Raw genomic sequence first — 25,474 nt, 5'->3', positions numbered from 1 at the left:
CAAGTTAGGGAGTACATTAACCATTATGCCAACCTGTTTCATAACTGCCTAGTCATGTGTTATGTCATGGTGGTAATCTGGAACGTGTGTGCTGGCAAGCGTAGCTTATAGCACAAACTCCATATATGTATGTAACTTGTGCTGCTATAGCTATCTGCAATATCACTAGCAAGTCATCGTGGGCTGCAGTCTGCTATGACTGGACCTCACTTGAATTACATACTTCAAAATCCTCTGGGAATTCATACTGATGCATGACCTGACATTCTAGTCACATTCTACTGTTGTAATAGGAATAGTTTAAATCTGTAGGCCTTTGACTGACATTATTTCAAAGCAGGCATTCAAAATGTACACTTCAAAATGAGGCAGTCTTACATATAAGAATTTATGCTGGTGATGTACACATACATGTATTTTAAATGCTAGACACAGTTGTATTTGAACCCATGACCATAAGTTAATGTTTTGACAGCATTTAACAGATTGAGCTACTGAGTCACAGTTATGGGAGGTGTATCTTTACATGTTGTACAGATAATTGTGCACTTGCCTGCTGTTACATAACTCACTAACATCTGTTATTATGTGTATGGCTATATAGTGATGTATTTCTCTACCAAAGTCCCAGTTACACTCATATTTTTCCATTAATCACATAGTTGATTTTCGCGATGCAGCATGATGTGTAACATGGCTTAAACACACTTAAGGAAGGGTACTTGACAATTACTAAGGTTTGCTTACAATACCAGTGCTAGCTAACAGGTGTGTGGCTTGGCTCATTGATACACTGTTCTGTAGATCCAATGGCCCTGCGTTTGAAATAGGGTGCAGGTATAATTTTTGAACATGAGTAATATTTTTTTTTCAAAAACATATATCAATATAATGTAATTTAGCTTAGCTTAGCTGAACAAAAATTATTTAAAGAAAAGAAGAATGCTGAGATAGGACAGTGGTGAAAAGGGGTGTAAGTAGGGGGAAAACATAGTGAAAGGTAGGTAGGTATGTGCAGGAAGAGTGTAGGAAAGAACAATACCTATTCATTTCTTGTACAGAAACAACTGTGTACTTTAACAGATTTTTTTAGCTGAATTTGGACTGTCACCCCAAGAGAGAGGGGTGAAGACAACATAAGCAACCAAATTAAGTATGTCCAGTGAACAAGTGTGCAAAATGGGGAGCTACATATGGGACAATATTTTATTTGAGACAGGTGTCCATTTTTTAAGGTGAGAGTGGAATGTTGTGGAAGGGACATAGGTATGTGTGGGGGAGGTAAGTTGGGAAAGTGAGGAAGCTTTTGCAGACACACAAGACAGCAGACAGTGTTGGTGTGTGATATAAGAGGGGGGTGAACACCTTGGTTGGGGAGGGTGTTGTGAAATCCCAGTCCCATGGACATCAGATATGGTAGCAGTGTGACTCAAGTCCTCACCCATGGGACTGTCAGCAATGAACCTTCACTGGTTCTGTGGAGGAAGTGGATGATGCCAATGCCTGGGGTGAGGCTGCCCCACCAGGATGGACAGCATGCGCTCCATCTGGAGTAGGCGTGCACCAACAGTTTGGCACAGCAGCCCATGCACCATGTCTGGCAGTTCATCACTGGTGACATAAGTACCCCTTCCACTTCCACTCCCAGAGGGGGGACCACCCCGGCCTGTGGGGCAGAACTACCTGATGGAGCAGGTAGTGCAGGAGCAGCAGAAGGGGGCTCCACCAGGCTGCATCCCAGATGTGCTAGGCCCTGCTGCCATGGCCGGTGAGCTAAAGTATGTTGATCACCTGGAACCTGTAGAAATTGCCTCATGTACACAGACAACCCTCTCCTCCTACCACCCAACACTACAACCTGTGAGAGATGCACTTATCTAGCCAAACTGGAGGTAAATCTCACTCCAACCAAGACTGAACTTGACAGTCATGAGGAGAAGGTAAACATTTGCAAAACACCACACTCGTGACTCATCACATAATCTCACTAAATCTACACCACCAAAATCCACATATAGTAGCACAAAAACATTCACAGAGGCTCTCAATAATAATCTGTCTAAGCAACAGAGGCCTCCAAAGCAGAAACGCAAGCAATCTCCATCCCCCAACACAACCCAAATGATACATAGCCCACAGACACAGTGTGCCACTCAACCACAGCCAATAAGGCAAAACAACATACTCAACACACTAGTCATAGGTGACTCTATAGTCAGGCACACTGATTTCTCACTCACCAGGCTAAACAAGGAGAAGGTTACTGTCAGCTGTCTGTCAGGTGCCAGGAACCACCACATAGCCCACGCACTCAGGTCACTCCACAAGAAGTACAAATATGACTCTGTCATTGTTCATGTTGGTGTGAATGACCTGAGATGTACCTCACTGGACTACATGAAAAGAGACATGGAAGAGCTCTCCGATCTTGTAGCCCAGGCAAGTATGACCCTAGCCCTGAGTAGCATTCTGCCATTGCCCAGAATGATACCGCAGTACAAGGACAAAATGATTGACTTCATCAATTGGCTAAGCTCCTGGTGTCATTTTATGGGGATCCAGCATCTGTCTGCTTGGGATGACATGGTTGACAGAGCACAGATGGCCTGCACCTGTCACCCCTGGGATTCTAGATACTGGCTAAGGCTCTTGCTACCCCTATAATGCCTTTTTAGGCAAGGTTCAAATAACAAATTCACCACCATAACAGGAACAGGCAAGCAAAAACTGAGGGTAATGCTACTCAATGCTAGAAGTCTAAATCTCAAAATGCACTCACTTGAGGCACTCCTTAAAATGGAGAACATCGATATCTGTGCAGTGACTGAGACCTGGTTCAAGGCTCCAGAGAGCACACCTGCACTACCAGGCTATAACTCATACCACACTTTTTGGCCATGTAACTTGGACTGAAACACCAAAGACGGAGGTGCGTCCATATTCATTAGGGATATCCACACCTCCAGGCTAGTTGCTCAGCATAATGCATCCGAGGTTATCCAAGTGCAACTAAATCTGGGCAAAACTGCAATCCAAATTGTAGCTTGCTACAGATCCCTCACCATGCCCCAGGATTCCCACTCCTCTTTTCTTGATGTACTGGAAAATATTAGGGTTCAACCAAACACCCTAATAATGGCGACTTGAACTACCCGACCATTAACTGGGAAAACTACTCGGGTACCAACTCCTTAACTCAACACGTTCTGGAATTCATAATCTCCAATGCCCTGGATCAACTTATCCACACCTTCACCATGGGCAACAATATCCTAGACCTAGTCATTACAAACATGAGTAACCGGTGTTCCACACCTGAAGTCAACTCCTTGTTGGTCCGATCCGACCATAAGCTAATCACCCTTGATATCCACATCCCACCCCCACCCCCATTAAGGAATCTACAGTAAAAATTTTTTCCAAAGCCAACTTCATGCTTCTTAAGACAGAAGTGGTGAACTTCATGACACCCATGCAGATGGACAATACATCTACAACTGCTGAATCCTACACGAATGCACTCTATAAGCACTTACATGAGTGCATGGGTTGTGCTATCCCAAACAGAACCAAGACTCTATCCGCCAAAAATAGGAAGCCAATCTGGTGGTCCCTTGCCATAAACAAACTGTACAACAGAAGGAAGAAACTGTTGCAAAAGAGAGTAAAATCCCATGAATGGAAGAGCTCCCTGGTCAGCCTCAGTAAGAAGCTGAGATCCCTTATAAGATCCTCCAAAGCTAGCTACAAAAACAAAATCACCACTAATTCCAAGGACAACCACAAAGCATTCTATAGCTATGTCAAGAATCTCGATGGCAACACCCAGATCTGCTCTGAGTTACAGCACAAAGCAAGAAAATTACAGAACCAACTGATATTGCCAACATCCTGGCAGATAGATTCAGTGCTAACTTTACTCCCCCCTCTCACCCCCTAAAGGGCCCATATCTATACAGGAAGAATGCAAAGTCCCTGTAATCACAACTACGCAGGTAAAAGCTGCACTTTCTAAATGCAAAAACACAGCATCCATGGGACCGGACAACATCCCAGGCTGCGTGTTACATGAACTTCAGAACGAACTGGCTCCCCACTTAAGCACCATGTTCAATAATAGCCTCGCATCAGGCCTTGTGCCCACTGAATGGTGCACAGCAACAGTTATCCCACTCCACAAAGGGGTAGCCACCACTGATCCCGGGAACTATCGACCTATTAGCCTGATGAGCCTGTTCTGCAAGGCCATGGAACGTATCATCATGGAACTCATAAACAAAGACATTGGTAACCTCCAAACTCTGGATCCCACCCAGTTCGGATTTGTGAAAGGCAGATCATGCCTCCTGAACCTGATCAACTTCTTTGAGGCAGTCAACAAAGCTGCAGATGAGGATAAGGTGGTTCACACAGCCCATCTTGACCTCGCCAAAGCTTTCGACACAATCCCCCATTCTGGAATTATAGCTAAACTCACTAAACCAGGTATAAATTCCTACTTCAAAAGATGGGTTGCCAACTGGCTCACTGACAGAACCCACACTGTAAAAGTTGCATACTCCAAATCTGACCTCAAAGCAGTGACAAGTGGAGTACCACAGGGTTCTGTCCTGGGACCTCTCCTGTTTTGTATCTACTTCTCTGAAGTACAGGCTAACACAGAAGGCCTCTGGCTAACGAAGTTTGCAGATGACTGCAAACTAGGAGCCATAGTCTAGTCCCCAAATGATGTGGACATCCTACAGAAGGGCCTCACTGAGACAGATGCCTGGTGTCAGAGCCATGGCCTCAAGCTCAATGCCAAAAAGTCCAGTGTCATCCCCTTTGGTAAAAACTCTGTACCCATGAACTACCACATAGGCAGCAATCTACTTAACACTGAATGCGTGATAAGAGACTTTGGGACCCAGGTGGACAGTAGTCTCTCCTTTGATAGTCACATCGCCACAGTAGTCAGGAAGTCCTTCTATGTGGCACACCTCATCATAAAAGGGTTCTCATCCAGGAAAAAAGAGGTCATTGTTCCCCTCTACTCAACACTCATTAGACCCATTACAGAGTCCAACACCCCTTTTGGAATGTACCTCACAAGACATCTGCAGCAGCTGGAAAGGCCACAGACGTACCTCACAAAGAGGATTATTGGCCGCAAACAAATGCCCTACACTGACCGCCTCAAAAAACTCCAGCTTTACTCTATAGCATATCGCCTACTCCGAGGTGACCTCTGCCTAACATATAAAGCTATGTAAAACCCAGAGCTGTTGGACATGCTACACCTAAATAAATCCCAGTCCCTCTAAGCTACACACTCTAGGGACTTAAACCTTGTCACCACAATAAACAGGACATGCTGGAGTGATAGATTCCTGTCCCAGAGACTTCCCATACTCTGGAACAGGCTACCCATCTATGTCAAGCAAAGTTCTTCATTAGCACTCTTCAGGAAAAATCTTGATGAGTGGATGGGAAATAGGAAATACACCCCGGGGATCACTTCTGTGTCTCTGCTTGACAGTGGCACAGGAAAATAACTTTCTTGGGTGGCGTAAGCCAGGGAACCTTGTTGCCTAGGCTTACGTAGGCCTTTGGGCCAATAACCTAGTACCTACCTATGAACCTATGAACCTGCCAACATTGTCATACTGTGGTAAAACATATGCTAAAAATAAACATATTGAAACAAATGTAATTAATAACATAACAGAAAAATAATGAGTAATGGAAAGAAATAGAAATGAATATAATGAGGATCACAAAAACAATGTAAATGAAAGTTTTTTTAACAGCAAGGCAATATTAAATTATACACAAGGCCAACATAAGAGGTAATTACAAAGAATATATTAATATCAAATTATAATAATAAATATAATTAATAAATAAAAGAAGAGAAGGAGTAACTTCACAGACAATATAACTACACAGACTACTACTACATACTTCTAGATAAGTTAGATTTCAATTGTGAGAACACGGACTGTTATATTGTAAAGATGATGTTGCACGTACACAGCTCTCAACCTGTTAGCATGGAACATTATGGAACAAACCATACCAAATGGTGGTACAAAGACAAAGCAACAGGGAATATTTTTACATTGTGTGCTCATACATTAGTAGCAAGGTGTTCTGATAGCAGATTTGCCATTAAATCACATTCTAAGTAATGTCATATATCTGCAAATCAAAGGAACAGACATACTGGGCAGTAGTCATTACATTCTGCAAAAAATTGTGCAGTTGAGACAGCTGGTCATTTATCAGTTGGTTGCTGTGGGATTAGAACTAGCAAGCAGTGACTACAGGAATACTGAGCACTTTATTGAAAATAATGATTTATCAAAGCACCATCTCTTTTAAAACTTTTATTGAGTCACATTGTGTGAAATTGTACATTTACACACATGGATAACTGTGTTCGGTGTCGGACTGGACCACACAAGCAGTGACTACAGGAATACTAAGCACCTTATTTGAAAAAAGTAATTATAGGTTCATAGGTTCATAGGTTCATACTAGGCTATCTGCCCTAGGGCATTTATAAGCCTAACCAGAGTATGTTTGGCTTTCGCCACCCATTTTAAATTAATTTTGCTATGCCCTTTTTGGAGGTTAGTATACTGTGCCTCTGTCTAACAGTGACACAGAAGTGATACCCGGGGTAAACCTATGATCTCCCATCCACTCATCAAGATTCCTCTTGAAGAGAGTCAATGAGGGACTCTGCCTAACCTGGACTGGGAATTTATTCCATAGTGAAGGGAGCCTCTGGGTTATGAATCTGTCCCTCCAGCATGTCCTATTTATTTCAGTGCTGAGGTTCAAGTCTCGAGCGTGTAGCTCGATGGGATTTGGATTTTTTGAGGTGCAGCATGTCCCTTAATTCCAGGTTGGACATGGCCTTATACGTCAGGCACAGGTCACCTCTGAGCAGGCGGTATGCCATTGAGTAGAGCTGGAGTTTCTTTAACCGGGCAGCATATGGCATCTGTTTGAGCCCTTTGATCCTCTTGGTGAAGTACTTTTGGGGTCTTTCCTGTTGCTGCAGGTGTTTGGTAAGGTACATCCCAAAAGGGGCATTGTACTCGATTATGGGCCTGATGAGGGATGAGTAAAGAGGCACGATGACCTCCCCTAATCTAGATGTGAATCCCTTCATGATTAGGTGGGCTATATAAAATGTTTTTCTAACCACTTTGGCAATGTGGTTGTCAAATGAGAGATTGCTATCAACTTGGGTCCCCAGGTCCCTAATGACTTCTTCAGTACTTAATGGATTACCACCTATGTGGTAATTTGTGGGCACTTTGTTTTTGCCAAAGGGGATGACTATACACTTTCTGGCGTTTAGCTTGAGGCCATGGCTCTGGCACCAGTTGTCTGTTTCTATGAGGCCCTTTTGGAGGATGCTTGTATCAGCTGGAGAGTCGATTATGGCGCCCAGTTTGCAGTCATCTGCGAACTTGGTCAGCCACAGTCCTTCCATGTTGGCCTGTACCTCCAAGAAATATATACCAAACAAGAGAGGTCCCAGGACTGAGCCTTGTGGGATGCCACTTGTAACTGGTTTGGAGTCTGACATGGCTCCAGCTATTCTAACCATGTGGGTTCTGTCCTTGAGCCAGTTTGCAACCCATCTAGTGACATAGGGGTTTATATTTAAGCTGGTGAGCTTATCTATAATGCCTGAGTGGGGTATTGTATTGAAGGCTTTTGCGAGGTCCAGATAGGCTGTGTGGACCACCTTCCCTTCGTCAATGGCCTTGGTGACTGTTTCAAAGAAGTCAACCAGGTTTAAGAGGCAAGATCTGCCCTTAACAAAGCCAAACCGGGTAGGATCCAGTGTCTGTAGGTCCCCAATATCTTTATTTATGAGGTCCATGATGATCCTTTCCATAGTTTTGCAGACCAAGCTAGTCAGGCTTATGGGGCGATAGTTTCCCGGGTCAGTTGAGGCACCACCATTGTGGAGAGGGATCACTGTTGCTGTACGCCACTCTTTAGGTACATATCCTGTAGTAAGGCTGAGATTGAACAGTAGTTTTATGTTTGGGTTTAGCTCTTCTTGGAGTTCATGTAGGACGCAGCCTGGGACACTGTCTGGTCCCATTGATGCTGTGTTGTTTGCTTTGGACAGGGCGGCTCCCACCTGAGCATCTGAGATGTCGGGGGGGCAGCACTTTGCTGTGATAGATATTTGCCCTTTTGGTGGGGAGGGGGGGGAGAAGTTTGCGCTGAACCTTTCAGCTAGGATGTTGGCAATGTCTGTGGGATCAGTGTATTCTTTGTCATTTTGGACTAATTCTGAGCATATCTGGGAATTCCCACCCAAATTCCTAACATAACTAAAGAAAGCCTTGTGATTATCTTTAGTGTCCTGTGCAATTTTTCTCTCGAAGCTGGCCTTTGACGATTTTATGAGTGCCCTTAGTTTTTTGCTAATACTGATCAGAGATGCCTTCCCTTTTTGGGATTTTGCTCTATCATGTAGTAGCTTTCTCCTTCTATTGTATAGTTTGTTTATGGCTGGGGTCCACCAGACAGGTCGTCTGCCTTTGGAGGATTGGGTCTTGGTTTTATTTCGGATTGCATGATCCATGCATTCCTGAAGGTGTTCATAGAATGCATTTATAAAGGATTCTGCGGTCTGGGCCGTATTTTCCACAGGCCCGGGGGCTTTGAAGGATTCCACCTCGGTTTTGAGGAGTGTGAAATTTGCTTTAGAGAAGTTTTTCACTATGGTTTTCTGGGCAGGGGGTGGGGTCGGGATGTGAATATCCAGTGAGATCAGCTTATGGTCTGATCTTACCAGTGAGGGATACACTTCTGGTCTGGAGCATAGAGTCCCCATGTTGGTGATGATCAGGTCCAGTATGTTTTCCCCTCTTGTGGGAGTGGTAACAAGTTGTTCCATAGCATTTGAGTTTATGAATTCTAGGAACCTTTGGGCAAGGGTGTTGGAGCTAGAGTAATGCTCCCAATCTATGTTTGGGTAGTTGAAGTCGCCCAATATAATGGTGTTCGGAGAGACCTTCATATTTTCCAGTGTTCTCAGGAAGGCCGAGTGGGGTTCCTGGGTTTGGGAGGGTGGTCTGTAGCAGGCTATAAACTGGAAGGCAGTTTTACCCACTGTTAGTTGCACATGGATAGTCTCTGATGCTTCGTGCTTTGCCACCAACCTAGAGGTGTGGGTATCTTTGATGAATATCGATACTCCCCCTCCTTTTGTGGTTCGGTCCAAGTTTTGGGGCCGAAAAGCATGGTATGAGGTATAACCTGGTAGTGCTGGGGTGCTCTCGGAAGTCCTGAACCAGGTTTCTGTTACTGCACAGATATCGATGTTCTCCATGCTAAGGAGAGTTTCGAGTGCGTGCATCTTGAGGTTTAGACTTCTAGCGTTGAGTAGCATTACTCTTAGTTTCTTATCCCTTGTGATACCTATGCAGGTGGGTTTGTCTTTTGAGCCTTGCCTAAAAAAGGCACTATGGGGGTAGCAAGAGCCTTTGCCAATATCCGAAAGCCCAGGGGTGACAGGTGCAAGCCGTCCCTAGCAAAGCATCGTGGCATGTCGTGCATTTCATCCCAAGCTGACAGGTATTGGATCCCCTTTGAATGACACAAATACTTAAGCCAATTGTTGAAATTGATCGTCTTGTCTTCATATTGTGGCATCATTCTTGGTGAGGGTAAGATGCTACTCAAGGTCAGCGTCATACCAGCCTGGGCTACATGCTCAGAGAGCTCCTCTATGTCTCTTTTCATGTAGTTCAGGGAGGTACGTCTCAGGTCATTCACACCAGCATGGACAATGACTGAGTCATATTTGTACTTGCCTTGGAGTGACCTGAGTGCTTGTGTTATGTGGTGGATCCTAGCGCCAGACAGGCTGCTCACCGTGACCTTCTCCTTGTTCAGCCTGGTGAGCGGGACGTCAGTGTGCCTGACGATAGAGTCACCTATTACAAGTGTATCAGGTGTGTTGTTTAGCCTTAAGGGCTGTGACTGTTCGGCACACTGGCTTTGTGAGATATGTGTTGTACGTGTTTTGTTTTGTGGTAGCGGTTGCTTGGGTGTCTGCTTTGGAGGTCTCTGCTGCTTAGGCAGATCTTTATTTAGAGCCTCTGAGTATGTTTTTGTGTGATTATGTGTTTGGTTTGCTGTCGTGGTAGGTCTATGTGAGACTGGAATTGTAGTGAGTGTGGTTTCCTTCTCCTCCTGACTGGTTATGCCAGTACTGAGTTGAGAGAGCTTAGCCTCCAGTTTGGCTATATGGTTGCATCTCTCACATGTGTTGAAATTTGTTGGGAGGAGGAGAGGGTTGTCTGTGTACATGAGGCAGTTGTAACATTGCCTCAAGATTCCCATATTCACCAGATGGACCAGAGAGGAGATTAACAACTGACCTTTGGACATGCTAGAATAATATTGGGAATTCCTTTATAATTGAAAACAAGGGCCAATGGGGAGCGAGGGTGTAGTGCTTTTAATTTTTAGTGCCGACTTATAATTATATAGTGAGCAAGTGCCAGGTAACAAGTGCAATGTGTTACAGGTAACTTAAATGCAAAAATGACAAACAGTAACTTTCTTTCAAGCGAAGCAAGGAAATAAGTACAGTAAGCAATGCAGATATCACTAGGGATCCACAGAAGCGCTGAGAAGCCGCATGTTAGGTGGAATTAGCGTTCCAGGGAAATAACAAGCATAAAAACAAAGCTAGATTCAGCAGGCCTGGATCTAGTCTATGCTACAGCAAACAAGGTGTACCAATTTCAGTAAGATACAGTTCAAATATTCAGGCACTATAAACCTCTAACCAGAAATTCCCAGCTCAGAAGGGCAGAGTCCAGCCTCTCCTCCCACAAGAGTGCAGACCACGAACCTTCTTAATGTAAAATAACTGGCCTGAAGCCCAAGTGCTTAAACCAGAGCTAATACACTTTAAGAATAACAGACACTGAGCTCTCAATCAGCAGTTCCCAACTTAGAAGGATGAAAGCTACCTGTCCTGCCACCACAGTGCATGCCACAAACCTTCCTAATGTAGAACAACTGGTCTGAAGCCCAAGTGCTTAATCCAAAAGACTTAGAATGATAGCTACACTTTAACCAAGTTACTACCAAGCAGTAATAAATACAACTGAATACTTTAAATAATGCCTGGATTAGTGCTCAAGTTATACAAACAAAGCTAGATTCAGCAGGCCTGGATCTAGTCTATGCTACAGCAAACAAGGTGTACCAATTTCAGTAAGAAGAAATTCAGATATGCATGCACTATAAACCTTCAACCAGAAATTCCCAGCTCCGAAGGGCAGAGTCCAGCCTCTCCTCCCACAAGAGTGCAGACCACGAAACCCTCTTAATGTAAAATAACTGGCCTGAAAGCCCAAGTGCTTAAACCAGAATTAATATACTTTTAGAATAACAGACACTGAGCCCTCAATCAGCAGTTCCCAACTTAGAGGGATGTAAGCTACCTGTTCTGCCACTACAGTGCAGACCACAAACCCTCCCAATGTAAAACAACTGATCTGAAGCCCAAGTGTTTAAACTAAAAGGCTTAGAATGAGTTACACCAAGCAGTAATAAATACAATTGAGATCGTTTAAGATGACGCAAAAGCAAAATAAAGTAGGAAGAAACACAAGTACAGTAAAAGCAGAAGATTTTTTTTTTTTTTTTTTTAGAAAAGTAGCAAAAGCAGTAGTAAATACAATTCTCATGCAGTGCAAGCTGGCACACTTGAATATGTAGCAATATTAGTCCACACACAGTTTGAAAAATGTAATTAAATTAAAAAGGACTAAAAGCAAGTGCAGAAAGGGTTTATTAGGTAGAATGCGGTAAAGAGATGTCCTGGGGGAGTGTCTTAGATCAAATCTACAGTGGGGCGGGCACTGCAAAAGCCACCAAATTTAAACTACAACCAAGAATAGGGAGGGGGGGGAGCAGTTTCAACACAGATGTAAGGAATGTGCAAATTATAAAAAAATATATATACTGTTTTCTATAGATTTGCAGAGCAGTAAGACACAGATATCAAGCAGACAATTTAGCTCTATAATACAGAATAGCACAGAAAATATACTCAGCTCTATAACTTGAAGATAGTTCTGTAAGGCCGTCTCTCAAACTAAGGTTCCAGTTTGAATACAGGTTGTTAATTAAAAGGAGACACAGCACTAGCTAAATTATATCAGCTGAAAGACAAGGCAGGAAATGAGGGGGTGGGGAGCAGTTTCAACACAGATGTAAGGAATGTGCAAATTATAAAAAATATATATACTGTTTTCTATAGATTTGCAGAGCAGTAAGACACAGATATCAAGCAGACAATTTAGCTCGATAATACAGAATAACACAGAAAATATACTTAGCTCTATAACTTGAAGATAGTTCTGTAAGGCTGTCTCTCAAACTAAGGTTCCAGTTTGAATACAGGTTTATCAAAGCACCATCTCCTTTTATACTTTAATGCTTAATGTTGTTTCAATTCTGGTTGTGTAGGACTTCTGTTAACTTACCTGTATACCCTGTTTATTTACTGAGTGCAATATACAGCATATTTGAGACAAAATGAGCAGAACATAAGCTTGACCCTGAATCTGGGTATTGCACTACATTTATTTCTGACATTTGTTGGTGCATTATTTATTACTTCTCATGTAACAGTTGACTGCTTTCAGATTAGAACACATATGCAGTGAATACAGGAATACTGAACACTTTATTTTGAGACATTACTTATCAAAGCACCATCTCCTTTTAAAATGTATTGAATAATGTTGCTTCACCTCTGGCATTTAGACACATGGCTAGCTGTCTAAGACTTAACTTAACCATATACCATGTTCATTTATTGACTGCGACCTACAGCATATTTCAGACAATAAGCAGACCAGAACAGTAATTTTTAATATGGGTAGACCACAACATTAGCTGATGGCTGGAAGCTATGCTATACAGTACTGCATGCTTACTTGCTTTAATTTGCTTTACCATTTCAGCATTGCATTGACACATTAATAAAGATGTAGGATGTCCCATGTATTTCATACCTGACTGTTAGGACTGCAAAATCTCTTTTTGTTTTATTCTGTTATCAAGTTATGCATTAAGTTATCACTTTGATGAATTTCTTACTTACCACATGCTGGCCTCATCCTGGACAAATGCCCAGCATGGGACTATAAGTTGCAAGCCCTGTCTTCTGAAGCTGTGGTAAGAGAAGCAAAACTGTGGTGGTGGTGCTGCAGTAGCGTTGTCGCCTCACAGTACGACGTTGTCCTGTTCGATTCTCAGTTTGAGCATCTTCTGTGTGGAGACATGCGTGAATGGGAGTACCTTCGTTGAAGGTTGTGTGTCAGGGCTGGCAACTCGGCACGTAAAAATCTACTGCCAATCATTAGCAGACCAGAGTTCTGCTGTGGCAACCCCTAACTGAGAAAAAGCCAAAAGACACAACAACAACTGTAGCACATACTTACATATCTGTGGGGTATGCCCATCCCTAGCTTCTTGGACCCAGGTGTTCAAGGTTCCCCTCTTCCTATGGTTCAGGTCATCATAGTGGTGATGACACTGCTCACCAGTGTGGGGGATGCAAGCACCACTGGTTAGGTCCCTGGCCAAATTATCCCAGGCTTCAGACTTGCATTCTGAGCCCTCGTAGTTGCTCTGCAGCAAACAGGGTCCATATTGCTCTACCAGCAGTTCAATAAAAACCTTGGAAACCTGCACACTCCACTTTTGTGCCCTAAAATGCACTCAATCTCCAACTCCACCAGCTATGCCCACAATAAAGGTCAGGCTCCAAGGAATGATGTGAAATTCCTGCTTATTGGCCTTTATATAGGCTGCATTCCTGCTCTTGCACGCCATACTATAACTTTCAAAAAAGCGCTGCATCACTTAGCATCTCACAAACTCGCACAATTCATGTTTAAGTGAAGTTTAGCAATGCTTAGCTTTTCTAACCATTTATAAATGTAACAATTATATAATTTAAAGTCAACTGATGTTTCAGTGACCTGACACAGTTTCACGCACTATATGTGAAAAGCATTATTAGCAAGGATTTAAACCCAGGATCTACTGCACTGCAGATCATGACTCAACCTATCTAGCCAGTGGGATAGTGAGGGGAACTGAAATATCTTCAAATATACTGTGAAGGCTGATGATTACCGGCCTCAAACAGATGCCCTATGCAGACCGTCTCAAAAAACTCCAGCTTTACTACATCGCATATCGCCTACTCAGAGGCGATCTCTGCCTAACATACAAAGCTATGTCAAACCCAGAGCTGTTGGATATGCTCCACTTAACAAAATCCCAATCCCTCTGGGATACATGCTCTAGGGACATAAACCTGGTCACCACAATAAACAGAACATGCTGGAGGGATAGATTCCTGTCCCAGAGACTCCCCATACTCTAGAACAAACTACCTAACTATATCAAACAAAGCTCCTCATTAGCACTCTTCAAGAAAAATCTTGATAATTGGATGGGAAATAGGAAATTCACCCTGGGGATCACTTCTGTGGCTCTGCCCAACAGTGGCACAGGAAAATAATTTTCTTGGATGGCAAAAGCCAAGATACCTTTTTGGCTAGGCTTATATAGGCCCTTGGGCCAATAGCCTAGTACCTACCTATAAACCTAGGAAGGTGCCTGTAAGCCTAGCACAGCTTCACTGAGTGGGTTTGTGTGTTGGTAAGTACAGCAAAGCCCCAACAATTGAATACATCTGGTTTCTATAATTAGCTGTCTAGTGGACGCCTACTGCTTAAGAACGCTTCGATATGCCTAGCTAAGCAATGCACTGTATTGCGCAAACAAGCACATGAAAAAAATTATTAATATTGAATGCATCCAGCTTCTATTTTTAGATGTCTAGTGGATGTCTAAGGCTTAAGGTACGCTGCACTATACCTAGCTAAGCAATGAGACACATCACACAAATAAGTACAAAAAAAAATTATGAATGTAAAAAAAAATCCTTTACTAACATTGAATGCATCCAGTTTCTATCTTTAGATATCTATTGGATGTCTGATGTATATGTGTGCAAAGCTAAGCATAGCAAGCAACATGCCGCAACATGCAAGCAAGCACATAAATAAAAAAAAAATAAATAAAAAAAAAAAATAATGAAATTGCGATTTAATGACATAAAATGTCTTTTACACCTTCTGGCCAAGTGGGTGGGGTGAAAGGTGTGTGGATGTGCCATAAGTCTTACATGGATTCAATATCGGTCTTGCTATGACCTTCCTTAGGCACGCACCATAATTAATATGTATGGAGCGCTGCTGAGGGGGAACTGTGGCTGTGTACATGGATACATTCCATGTAGGCTCTACATAGAACCTATACGGACTTTATTGAATCCTGAGGATTTTCTTTTTTTATCAACATCACTAATATGTTTGACAAAGAATGGGACACTAATAAAGTTGGAACCAAATGTTACTGTTGTTTCACGCCACTATTAGCACTTATCACTGTAAAGGATAATAAAACTTCAAAGCATGTCTGGTTTTACAGTACTTTGTACAAATTTGTGCATTTGTGCTACAAAGAGAAGGTGGCTTGTTGTCTGCAATGAGCTGTATCCTTTTATTCCACATAAAAACTTTGGAATTTTCACCTTATTTTTCATGTTATATCATTCAGTTGTTAACTTGTTCATTGGACACCAGCTGACATCTTTTTTGAGGAAGATGAGAAATAATTAGGTAGTTAATTGACATAGTCTAAAAGCACAGATTTAACAAATCGAGCTAAGCATTGCTGGATGAAGCGTTTTGGTATTTTTGACTTTAGCTGTGACCTTAGCTCTGTGTGATACACTTCCAGTTATTTTTCATACTTGAAGGTTGTCAGGGATGGACCAGAGTAAATAAAACAGACTTCTTTATATGCAGGAATGTTTTCATTTTATTTTTCAGATATTAAGCCAAGTTCAGCATACATGCATTTCTGAGAAGTTTCAAAGTACAAACAGCCACTGATGAATCACGTGGCTCCTCATCTGAGCATCTGCCTGCACATATCAAAACAATCCTGTCTTGATTTGTGATTTGTTGTGGAGTTGACTGGTAAGAGCAGTTTTATTTGAATTTATATTGCATTTGTTATCACTATTTTAACTGTTTATAGGTAGGAAGAGGCTGCTTATTAACAAGCTTTACTTTGATTCATATTTTGTTGTTTTACCTTTAGTTTCACTTTTGGTTGTGAGAAAGGGATAGGTTTTGGGCAGGCAAGCTACCACAAGGGTCCTAGACAGCTATAAATTTACACAGACTGCAGAGAGGAAAATTCTGAGCATATCAAAACAATCCTGTCTTGGTTTGTGATTTGTTGTGGAGTTGATTGGCAAGAGAAGTTTTATTCATTTTTGCTGTTAAAAGGAGGTGCGACTAAAGAAATTACAACTTCTGTCTGGCTGGTAGAACTTGTTTAGTCAGAACAACTTTATTGTATTTTATTATTTAGTTGGATATTGCTGGTATAATTTTTGTCATAGAAGTTGATTTAAGTTCCTTTGAATTCTTTGCTACTGACTTTGTGTAATTTCTTTCCTTTGCAATATTTTATTCAATTATAGCTGAATATGCATTCCTTAAATGAGTATGCAATTAACAATTTGCTAATGCATAAGTATCTTGTACAGTGTAATAAATGCTATGCATATTTAAAGGTAACAGCTAACACTGGTGATCTTTGTTCCTCATGTCAAAAGTTGGATGATTTGCTTACCATTGTTAGAAGCAAATCTCGACTTAAAGATGATGATTGCACATGTGCAATTGGCATGGCTTGGAGAACTATTGTATCATATAATAATGACTGGACTGATGAACTAAATAATGTTAGGCATAGAACAAATAGAACAGATTTAAGAAATGATGCATCTATTTTCTGCAAAGAACATTCAACTCCTATGAAACATGATGAGGCCCCTGAGAACTATGGAATTGTGGATGCAAGTACTGAGCAATCTGAGGATCTGCTTTGTTTAGAAGGAAACAAAAAAGGAAAGAAAGGAAGAAGTTCTCAACAAATAGCAAGGAAGAAAAAAAAATGATTAATGACTGTAAAGGAAAGAGAATACGTAGTAAAAAGGATTCTGCTTTGTTATGTAACACACTGGTGACAGTGAATGCAGATATCTGTCTATCAGAAAACTGTCAGTCTACAGAAAAAGGTATCACCTTTCCAATGGAAAAGGTGGAAAAAAGAGACAAAGGTGAAAAGGAAGAAATCAAAACTGAACGTGGAAGGATTGAAGCACATTACTGTAAGAAAAAAGAAGAGAAAGACAGATGTTAACTGCATGGCTCAAGCTGTGGATTTACAATGCCAGCTGGATGAGAATTTAATTCACAATGAAAACAGTGGAATTAATAAGACTAATAGTGATGAAAATCTATCCTTCGTAACAATTGATAGAGCAGAAATGACTGTATTAGAAGCTGAAGATTCTTCAGAGATGGTAAGCAAAGATATTCTTGTAATTGGAGATTCAGTTATTAGAGGAACTGATATTTATATTTCCAGAGATGATAATGAACATCAAGTAGTATTATGCTTGCCAGGAGCAAAAATAAAAGCTGTGAAACAAGCCTTGGAACACCTTAATGTAAGGAAGTATGGATCTGTTTTTATTCATGTTGGTACAACTGATGTCACCAACAAAGATTCTCTGACTGTTAGTTGGGAACTGACAGACCTCCCAGATAGCATAGCTTGTAATAGTGTTAGGACATATTTTTCACAAATCACCTATAGAAAGGATAGTCAGGTCACTGAATGAAAAGATTTTTTGGATAAACACCTACATGGAAAAAATGTCCCGTTTTAAAAAATGGAAATGTGTAGAGCATCCAAGCCTTCTTTTGGGGACACTTGTTCAGACAGGATGGTGTGCATTTGTCTAGATCAGGGAAGAGAATTTTTGCAGCAGTTATTTTACAATATTTGACAAAAACTACCCAGGATTTTTGCCAGGTCATAAATGTAACAGTTCACAGATAGCAACATGTGATGCATCTCTGATGGTTGTTAATGCTAGGAGAATTAATAATGTTTTTTTTATTAGAAAATTTGCTATGTTCTCACAAGATTGATGTTGTTATAGTTTGTGAAACATGGTTAAAGAACAATGACTGGAAACCAGTTCTGTCAGGGTATACATGTTTTTACTGTAACAGACATTCTAAGAAAAAATCAGGTAGAGGTGTTATGATAGGGATTAAAGATAGCCATGAGACTTGTGATTATTACATGTTCAATGATAACATCAATACTATAGATTGTGTAAATGTGACAATAAAGACAACCTTGGAACATATAACAATTACTGGAGTGTATAGACCACCAAAGTCAAGTGCAGATGACCTAGGGGAATTCATAAATTTCTTACGTGAAACACAGGAGGGAAGAATAATATTAGCTGAGGACTTAAATTTACCAGAAACAGACTGGAATAATATTGATTCAACAACGTTAGTAGTTAGTTAGTGTGCTAGCCTGTACAACTGATTTATTGCTGTTTCTGCATTTCTGTGTGTTTTCTATCTAAAAGCAAAAAAAGGAAAAAAAAAATAACCCTTGTTTTCCTGCCTCTCCTCGTCTAGTTTAGACCAGTTTACAGGCCTTGCTGTATTCTGGGCTGTGGTGTAGTTCCTGTGTTGTCCATTACCTTACTTGGATAGAAGGAAGTTTCTTTGCTCACCAGTGGGAGTGGGGAGCCTTGAGCAGCATCCATGTCCTTGAGGGAAGTGACCTCAGCACAAGAGCTGTAGTAATTGGTTGTTTTGGACCATTTCTAGCTCTTTTGAAGTTCCCTGTTTAAAATCCACGTTTGCACAGCTTTGCGCATTTGTGCGCATTGCACAGCGCTGGTTAAACAAGGTTAAACTTCTTCTGGCTCCGCCAAGTCTGCTCTTCAAATTTTCCCTTAAGAGAGCTCTACTCTTTGTATAATCAGTCTACTCGCTATATTATAAGCCTAGCACTTGTTCTCAAAACCTCTCTTATAAGTAAGCACTCTCAAACTAAAGTAAGCACTACATCCACCCCTGTGAATACCCACTTCCCTTAAAGGCACAGCACTCCCTTATACTATTCTAGCATGTCGAGAGGTAGAGTGCTGGCATCCTCTCTGGTTCAGCTGGTTAATCTGGGAATCTTGAGACAATGTTACAATCGTCTCATGTACACAGACAACCCTCTGCTCCTCCCAACAAACACAAATACATGTGAGAGATGCAACTATATAGCCAAACTGGAGGCTGAACTCTCTCAACTCAAGGCTGGCAAGACCAGACAGGAGGAGATGGTAACCACACACACAACAAATCCAGTCCCACATAGACCTACCCCAACTGCAAACCAATCACATAACAACACAAAGACATACTGGAGGCTCTAATAAAAAACTTACCAAAACAACAGAGGCCCCCGAAGCAGACACCCAAATATCCACCACCTCAAAACATAACACATGCAACACATACTTCAATAAATCAGTGTGTCAAGCAATCACAGCCCTTAAGACCAAACAACATGCCTGATACACTAGTAATAGGTGACTCTATAGTCAGACACACTGATGTCCCGCTTACCAGGCTGAGCAAGGAGAGGGTGACTGTGAGCTGCCTGTCGGGAGCTAGGATCCGCCACATAATACACGCACTCAGGTCACTCCAAAGCAAGTAAAATATGACTCCATCATTGTCCATGCTGGCGTGAATGACCTGAGACGTACCTCCCTGGACTACATGAAAAGAGACATAGAGGAGCTCTCTGATTATGTAGCCCAGGCTGGTATGACCCTGACCTTGAGCAGCATCTTGCCCTCACCAAGAATGATGCCACAATACAAGGACAAGATGATCAGCTTTAATAATTGGCTCAAGTACTGGTGTCATTCAAAGGGGATCCAATGTCTGTCTGCTTGGAATGACATGTTGGACAAGCCACGCTGCTTCGCAAGGGACGGCTTACACCTGTCACCACTGGGCTTCCGGATATTGGCTAAGGCTCTTGCCACCCCCATAGTGCCTTTTTTAGGCAAGGCTCAAAAGACAAACCCACCTCCTTTGAAAACAAAAATGGAAAAAAACTAAGGGTAATGCTACTCAATGCCAGAAGTCTAAATCTCAAGATCCAGGCTCTCGAAGCACTCCTCAGTATGGAGAACATCGACGTCTGTGCAGTAACGGAAACCTGGTTCAAGGCTCCTGAGAGCACCCCAGCACTACCAGGCTATACCTCGTATCATGCTTTTCGACCCCAAAACCCGGGCCGAACCATAAAGGGAGGGGGAGTGTCCATATTCATCAAGGACACCCACACCTCCAGGTTAGTAGCAACACATGAAGCATCGGAGACCATACAGGTGCAACTAACCATAGGCAATACTGCTATACAACTGGTAGCATGTTACAGACCACCCTCCCAATCTAAGGAACCCCATTCAGCCTTCCTGAAGACACTGGAGGATATCAATGTATCACCAATACCATCATACTGGGAGATTTCAACTACCCTAACATAGATTGGGTGCATTATTCTAGCCCTAACACCCTGGCCCAGAGGTTCCTGGAATTTATAAATTCAAATGCACTGGAACAACTAGTCACATCTCCCACTAGGGGAGATAATATACTAGACCTGATCATCACAAACATGGGGACAAAATGCTCCACATCGAAGTATACCCTCACTAGTGAGATCTGATCACAAACTAATCACCCTGGATATACATATCCCTCCTACACCCCCAGCACAAAAGACTATAGTGAAAAATTTCTCAAAAGTCGACTTCACTCTTCTTAAGACTGAGATGGTATCCTTTAAGCCCACTGGGCCAGTGGAAACCACATCCCACAATGCTGAATCCTTCACAAATGCATTATATGGACATCTCCAAGAATGCATGGATCATGCAATCCCAAATAAATCCAAGACCCTCTCCACCAAGGGCAAGCGTCCTGTCTGGTGGATTTCAGCCATAAACAAATTGTATAACAAAAGAAGGAAGCTACTGCATGACAGAGCTAAATCCCAAAAAGGGAAGGCATCTCTGATCAACACTAGCAGAAAGCTACGTTCCCTCATAAAAACATCCAAGGCCAACTTTGAGAGAAAAATCGCTAAGGACACTAAAGATAACCACAAGGCCTTCTTCAGCTATGTTAGAAACCTGGGTGGAAACCCTCAGATATGCTCAGAGTTAGTTCACAACGACAAAAAATACACTGAACCCATAGATATTGCCAACATTCTGGCTGACAGGTTCAGTGCAAATTTCCCCCCTCCCTCACCCCCAAAAGATGAAATACTTATCCCAGCTGAATGTAGTCTCCCTGTCATCTCAGATGCCCAGGTGAGAGCAGCGCTCAGCAAAGCTAAAACACAGCATCAATGGGACCTGACGGCATCCCGGGTTGTGTGCTACGTGAACTCCAAGAGGAGCTTAACCCACACATGAAAATGCTATTTAACCTTAGCCTTACCACAGGATATGTACCTAAACACTGGCGTACAGCAACAGTGGTCCCACTCCACAAAAGAGGTATCTCTAGAGACCCTGGAAACTACCGCCCCATAAGCTTAACCAGCCTGGTCTGCAAAGCTATGGAAAGAATCATTATGGAACTCATAAACAGAGACATTGGGGACCTACAGACACTTGATCCCACCCAGTTTGGCTTTGTAAAGGGCAGATCCTGCCTTTTGAACCTGGTTGATTTTTTTTAAAACAGTCACTAGAGCCATTGATGAGGGCAAAGCAGTCCATACAGCCTACCTGGACTTAGCTAAGGCCTTTGACACAATACCCCACTCAGGCATCATAGATAAGCTCAGCAGCTTAAATGTAAACCCATATGTCACTAGATGGGTTGCAAACTGGCTAAAGGACAGAACCTATAAAGTCAAAATCGCTGGAGCCTTGTCAGACTCAAAGCCAGTCACAAGTGGTGTCCCACAGGGCTCTGTCCTAGGACCCCTCTAGTTCGGCATTTATTTCTCAGATGTTAAAGCAAACATGGGAGGGTTGTGGCTGACAAAGTTTGCAGATGACTGCAAACTAGGCGCCATAGTCGATACACCAGCTGATAAATACATCCTACAGAATGGCCTCACAGAAACGGATAACTGGTGCTGGAATCATGGCCTTAAACTAAATGCCAAAAAATGTATAGTCATCCCCTTTGGGAAAAGCAAGGTACCCACAAATTATCACATAGACAGTAACCCACTGAGTACGGAAAAAGTAATCAGAGACCTGGGGACTCAAGTCGGCAGCAACCTCTCATTTGACACCCACGTTGCCAAAGTGGTTAGAAAGACATTCTACCTTGCCCACCTTATCATGAAGGGATTCACATCCAGATCAAAGGAGGTCATTGTACCCTATACTCCTCCCTTATCAGACCCATGATTGAGTACAATGCCCCATTTGGTATGTACCTCACCCGGCACCTGCAGCAGCTGGAGAGACCACAAAAGTACCTCACCAAGAGTATCAAGGGTCTCCAACATATGTCTTATTCTGCCAGACTAAAGAAACACCAGCTCTATTCAGTAGCATACTGCCTGCTCAGAGGTGATCTGTGCCTGACATACAAGGCCATGTCCAATCAGGATCTGATGGACATGCTCCACCTCAAAAGATCCAAATCCATCAGAACCACAAGAGCCAAAGACTTAAACCTCGGCACAAGTATGAATAGAACATGCTGGAGGGATACATTCATAACCCAGAGGCTTCCCATGTTCTGGAACAGAATCCCAGTTCATGTTAGGCAGAGCCCCTCACTGACACTCTTCAAGAGAAACCTTGATGAGTGGATGGGAGATCGTAGGTTTACCCCGGGAGTCACCTCTTTGTCACTACTAGACAGGGGCACAGTAAACTAATGCATTTATGTAAGGGGATTTTCACTGTGTCACTACTAGACAGAGGCACAGTATTCTAATTCTATTTGGCACTACTACATGGGGTGGCGAACACCATATCACTATGGCTAGGCTTACAAATGCCCCAGGGCAGATAGCCTAGTACTTAACTATGAAACTATGAAACTATAAAAAATTATTCACAGAGTATATTCAGGAACAACAAATGCTTCAGATTATAAAAAAACTACCAGGGGATGGAACATACTGGATATAGTTTATGTTCCCAAAGAAATTACTGTAACTTCATGTCAAGTTTTACCACCATTGATGTGAAGTGATCATGGGGTCATAAAGGTTCATTTGTTGCTAGATAATTCTGCCAAACTGAAATCTAAGCCAATGCACTGTTGCACAGAAGGTTAATTACAGATTATAGGGAAGAAAAACAGTTACTATATAAAACTAACTGGAGTGACGTGTTCAGTGGAAAACTGCAGATGGAATGTGGAAAGTTTTGAAAGAGAAATTGTTTATGTGCAAAAAGTCAAAAACATGTTTAACATCAGGATCTAGGCATGCAACATTGGGGGGTATATTTCCATAGGAACAAGATACTTGATTAAGGTGAGAGACAAAAAATATAAGAAATGGAAGAGATGTTGAACTACAGCTTTGAACACTGAAATAAATGAGCTGGACAAACAGATTAAGCATAGTGTTAGACAAGGTCAAGAAAAATTTGAAGAAAATTTATATAAAGATATTGAGCATAATAGGAAACCTTTTTATAGATATATAAGATTTGGAAGGAGTAAAGATACACAGATTGATAAACTGTGTACAGATTCTAAAATTTATTCTCACACACAACAGATTATAGATATATTTACAAAATCTTATGCAAAACAGTTTGGCTCCACAAAAGTGGTGGTAAGTTGTCCTAGTTACATCCAGGTTACCACATATACTGGAATCAAATTAGATTATATTGAAAGATAACTGTGTAAACTGGATTCAAACAAAGTGCAGGGAGGAGACAGAATAAGTAACAATGATCTGAGAACACTTAAGCAAGAACTTACACTGCCATTACATCTATTATTCACTAGGTCATATAAATATGGGGAGATTCCTCAGGATTGGTGACATGCACTTATTAAACCTGTCTTTAAGGGAAAGGGATTAGGACCAACCCAGAGTCATACAGACCCTTAAGTCTACTTTCATGTGGAAAAATAATGGAGAAGGTAATACTGGATAAGTTATTGTCAGAACTGGATAGGTTGGGACTTGAAACCATATATCAGCATGCATATGTTGAAAATAGATCTATTACCACCTGTAACATGATGTTCTTTAACAATAGAATAACAGCTATGAATGAAAAATTGTGCTGTGATGTGATTTATATAGATTTAACTTCAGCATTCGACAGGGTCATGCAGAAAACACTAATTAATACATTAGTACAACTAGGTATTGATGTACTGTTGATAAGATGGATAGCTGCATGGCTTACAAATAGGACATGGCAAGTATCACAAACCAACTGGACGGGTGAAATCCTTGGTTACAGTCAGGGTGTCCCACATAGTTCTGTCCTAGGCCCTTACTTGTTTAGATTGTATCTTTCAGACCTTACTTATTCATCTGAGGTATTTTACAGTCTATATGCTGACAACTTGAAATTGGATAAACTGATTGTAGGTGTTACAGATAAGACATGTCTGCAAAATAATTTGACTAAATTGACCATTTGGGCACAGGAGAATAATATGTTGATAAATACATCAAATGCTAAGCATATGAGATTTGGGAGACATAAACTGTAAAGTGAATATTTAATACAGCACATAATGATTGAAACTGTAGACTCATTTAAGGACTTGGATATATGGGTAGATTCAGCTATGAGTTTTTCTAATCATATCAACCAATTGGCTAATGATAGTTATAGAACTATAGGTTGTATAAAAAGATTTATAAAATCTAGCAAATCAAACATAAGGAAGTCATTGTTTGTTAGTTACATTAGACTCAAACTTGAGTATGGAATAACAATATGGAAACCCTATAGGAAAACAAGCATGAATAAACTGGAAAGAGTACAGTGGAAATATACTAAGGGCATCCACAGATGTGAAAATCTAAGTTATTATGAAAGACTAAAATATCTGAACTTGTACAGTGTCTTGTTACAGATATTTAAGAGGAGATCTTAGTCAGGTATATAGGGCATTTAAAGGCTACTACTAGGAATGTTTGGGGTTATCAAAAAGTACTAGAGAATCATCAGATAAACTATGTAGAAGATTCCATAGGACTGAGAAGTGTACTAATTGGTTCTCTGACAGAGTAGCTGATGGCTGGAACAGACTACCAAATTAAATTAAAGCAAGTACTAGTTTAGATATTTTTAAGAACAGCCTGGACATTTATTATGGGAACAAGTGTTTTGGCATGTTGGCAAGCTAGAAGGGCTTTAATGCCCATGCTTGAAACATTTGCATGTATGTATGTATGTATGCATGTAATCTTCCTC

This window comes from Protopterus annectens, chromosome 8.part0, assembly GCF_019279795.1.
Source record: "Protopterus annectens isolate FY-2018-M chromosome 8.part0, PAN1.0, whole genome shotgun sequence".
In the NCBI taxonomy this organism is placed as follows: domain Eukaryota; kingdom Metazoa; phylum Chordata; order Ceratodontiformes; family Protopteridae; genus Protopterus; species Protopterus annectens.
The sequence above is the reverse complement of the archived record's forward strand: the minus strand, read 5'-3'. Positions refer to the sequence as shown.